The sequence below is a fragment of the Asparagus officinalis genome, chromosome 4 (genome assembly GCF_001876935.1).
Source record: "Asparagus officinalis chromosome 4, Aspof.V1, whole genome shotgun sequence".
NCBI classification, from domain to species: Eukaryota; Viridiplantae; Streptophyta; class Magnoliopsida; order Asparagales; family Asparagaceae; genus Asparagus; species Asparagus officinalis.
This window is the reverse complement of record NC_033797.1, coordinates 121,557,241-121,561,574: the sequence shown is the minus strand read 5'-3', so window position 1 is coordinate 121,561,574 and position 4,334 is coordinate 121,557,241. Positions and strand designations below refer to the sequence as shown.

The window sequence follows — 4,334 nt, the reverse complement described above, 5'->3', positions numbered from 1 at the left end:
TTATCTTACATTTGATAGCGTTTGAGTTACTACAATGGCGTTTCAGTGAATGTTGTCTTTCTTCTTTTAATAGCATTTCAGCAATTGTTTCCACTTCTTATAGCATTTCAGTTGTGCCTATAAACCTTTGAGGTTGAACTAGAAATAACTCCAAATTGTGACAACCATAAAAGCAAATATTTCATTTAAAGATTCAAACTGATACATAACCAAGTTGTAGCATACAAGAAGAGTCAACACAAATGTGCCAAAAAACAAATACTAGTCTTTGGATAGTCCAACATGGAGTACAAGAAATTAACCATAGTACACAGAACAACAGAAACTAAATTTGCTGCATTACATATGACTTGGAAGACTCATCATCTTCAACAATTGAGTACTTGTACAGCTGCAAAGTCTACCCAGCACCCAGGTCAATCCTGTCGAATCACTGCAGAAAATGAGATATATAATCTTATCTATAACCTAGACTTGCAGCAATTGTTTGCACCATGTTTCAAACTGACGCCAAGGAAAGATGAAACACTGCAGAAAATCAATTCCAAGTCAATCAACATACCTGCAGCATATTCCAAAGGCAAAAGAGAAACTTTTACCTGGAGAAAACCATAACAGATGATTCACCAAAAAAAGAAATTTATGATAGAAACACAGCATAAAGTTGCCACGTCTCCTAGTGGCACTTCAAGATCCAACTTAGTTTATAAACCAATCATTATCAATTTCATTTTGATTCAGGAAAAACACCGCATAAAGTTACCACATCTCCTAGTGGCACTTCGGGATGCAACTTAGTTTATAAACCAATCATTATCAACTATCAAGTCAATCTGACTCGGGGAAAAAACACACAGAGCAACTGAAAACTGCAAGAAAAGGATGATCCTCTAATGCTTGGACCAGTAATAAAAGGAGGATTGTATAAATCATACAAATATCATTATTTATGATAGAGAAAGATGTTTTACTAAAAAACAATAAAGAAATTTTGTGGTTTACCTTCTTAAGAATATCGAATTTGTCACTGCTGGAGTTGCTAGGTAAGCCATCCAAAGATTTATTGTTATTAGCAAGCCAAGTTTCAAGCGCTTCACCGAGTTGTTTCTCACTGGCCATTATTTCAAACCACATCAGGATCTTGTAATAAAAAAAATCATCAGACTGTAAGAGTAAAGAACCAACCATTCCACAGTTAACCAAGGGTGCTCTAAGCAGGAAAGCAATAAATCATACGGAATGTCACCAAAAGAACTACATGATGACGCCCATGCCTGCACAAGATATATTCGATATAAAATATTCCTCAATGAAGTTACAAATAATAACTAGATGCTAACTTGATTCTCACATACTATGCTGGAACAGAAAATCTCCATGTAGAAGAGGATACATGCATACCAGAACATACTAACAATAATACATCAGGTAATCATGTAAATCACACAGTAAAGTTAAAATCATAAAAATCAAAATGCAAACAAAATGAAAGACTAATAGGATCTTATTTCATTTTAGAAAGGTAGCCAAATCCACTGCCAACGATCATGACCATCGTAAATTCTCAGATTCTAACAGCACTTGCACCTTGTTTGGATAATAAGTATTGATAATTGGTTTTCTTCCAGAAAGTTTATTAACTACTTGAGCATAAAATGAGATGCACACTTTGCAATATGACTTGTAATTGATTTGCTTGCTAACAAAGCAAATAAGTTAAACAAGAAACACTCCGTGCATAAAATGAGATGTACACTTTGCAATATGACAGATCCAAACAACGGAAACTATTTACAGGTGCATGTTTATGATGTAAGGCCAGTATTTCCATGAGATACACAGTGACCAGGGAGACTCGCTCCTAAAAGGCTACAGATAAGAATAATCAAAATATACAAATGAACTACATGATGACGCCCATGCCTGCACAAGATATATTCGATATAAAATATTCCTCAATGAAGTTACAAATAATAACTAGATGCTAACTTGATTCTCACATACTATGCTGGAACAGAAAATCTCCATGTAGAAGAGGATACATGCATACCAGAACATACTAACAATAATACATCAGGTAATCATGTAAATCACACAGTAAAGTTAAAATCATAAAAATCAAAATGCAAACAAAATGAAAGACTAATAGGATCTTATTTCATTTTAGAATCTAGGGTTGCATGATAACAGAACTGGAGAAAATCTCTTGAGCACACATTTAAAGTAGTCACCAATTATGTATAACTTACCAGCTTTTCAAAGCATAATAACTTTGTCTGACGGCCAAGCTATTGTCGTACCAACGACATCTTCAATGCATTCTAACTCAGATGTCGGCCTCCAAAGAGATGCACTAGAGATCCTAGGGATATCAACCCAAACACGCATAGCATTAGGACCTAAAGGAACGAAGTGAACAACCTGGTTGGCGTGGTTCGGATCACATTGAAGACGCCAATGTCCTCCAGCCAGCAACTATCTTTCCGGGAGCTACCAATATCTGACCAAGTTGCACATTTTTCTTGAGTTGTTCACGCTCTAGCACAATAAAAAACGTGAATCAATTATAGAAAAAACTAGTATAATCAAATTCAAATAATGATAGTATCTGAAAAAAGGTTGCCGAAGGAGATGATATGTGTAGATTCCACATTGTTAATTGAGATATTTTCCAATACAACCTTGTCAGCAGGCCACCGCTAACTCGACTTTAGTGCGATAGCATCTTCTTCCAATAATGTCATGTCAGCGTCGGGTCTCTATAAAAGCTTCAGGTTGTCGGAAGCACATCAAACCACACACAATCATCTGGATATAGGTCAATCCGAGAGGCAAACGCCATAACTCAAGCATTTTTGAATCATTGAACCACGACTTCAAGCAACAATTCTCATCTTTTCCGGTCCAATGAGATCTTGGCACTTTATATGATTCATATTTTTACTCTTACCCGCCAAGTCATGAAACAAACAAAACTCGACTTAACTATTTATATGTAATAACTAATATGAAATAACGTAAATAGGCATTAAAATTATTTTACCGAGCTGATATATGGTTCTTCATTGTCAGAAGATGATGATCTTGGAAACAAAGGCACCGCACCCTTATGAGCTGCCACGCCTAAGTCTTGTCTTCCCTGAGGCTTGTGCATACAAAACATATTAGTTGTAGCTCCAAGAAAGACTCTGCTGGTTTGTTTGGAATGCTCTAAACTGCAACACTTCCATTGCATTAGACCCAAGACTGCGAGCACCGATTTACAGCCTCCTTTGGTCACTAAACATCCAACGCGATCTTGCAGCTACAAGCTAACCTCAATCTATTCACACCTCATCTAAACGCTGCAGTTGTCAATGGGTGGTTTAGGGGCACTATCTAGCCAGATGTATCAGACTATAATTAAGAACATAAAACTGCATTCCCGGATAATAAGCAACATCAATTTTTCAAATTTTTATACCTCATATCGATTAAACAAGAAAAACATGTAGATCGAATGACTTATTTACCGGTAGGACTGGTCTTATCATTTCGGGCTCCGATTCGCTCTCATCTTCATATTCCTCATTCTGCACTTCTCTAACAACTCAAAAAAATATTATTAATAATATTGTTAGCAAAATTCTAGAAAACTACCAGAAATATATCAGGATGAACATTGGGGACATACAATAGAGATTAAGTAGACAACTGGCAATCGAGGATCCTGAGAAAGTATAATGCTCAAGAGCCAAGAACACCTTATCCCCTCCCGGGGCCAGCTTGTCAAAAGATGTTTGGATTTAAGGATATATGCAAGCAATATACTTATCTTTGTAATTAGCCTTGCTACTAATCAAAATCCACAGTATGAGATAGCTTGAAAGAACAGCCATCATAGGAACTTAAAGAATCTCTTTTATTTGGGGTGGAAAACAAAAATCTTAAACCATCTTAAAACTAAGAAGGATAACACAATCTGCACAACAGCTGCTCTGACTAATTCTTGTAACTGGTGGACTAAAGATTCAAGACATTAATCACCTTATCCTAGTATGACAGAAAACTCCGTGGGTCATAACTCCTAGCGATAAAGCATTGAAGGTTTTACAGCAGAACCAAATAGCTCAGCATAAAATATCGGACCGTATGAGCTCCTCCGTCACACTACGGACTCGCCCAACCACTCGAAAATCTCGACCTCCTAATACCTGCTATCGTCCTCAATAGGGTCTCAATAAGTCAGTACAATGGATACAGTTTGAAACTTTGAAGGTAGCTTCCTGTCCTCTGCAGAGTTGTTTTCTCTTCTTCTATGCATCTTCCTAAAAAATTTCATCTCAGATTTGCAC

General features: G+C 36.5%; 1 long non-coding RNA gene across 1 annotated transcript; it reads right to left on the bottom strand.

Annotated features, from left to right (window-relative positions):
- LOC109836116 lies at positions 562 to 1,462 on the bottom strand. The gene is made up of 3 exons (XR_002245839.1): positions 1,186 to 1,462; positions 1,003 to 1,111; positions 562 to 599 (listed from the first exon to the last, which is right to left on the bottom strand). It is a non-coding gene; the product is annotated as an uncharacterized LOC109836116 (long non-coding RNA).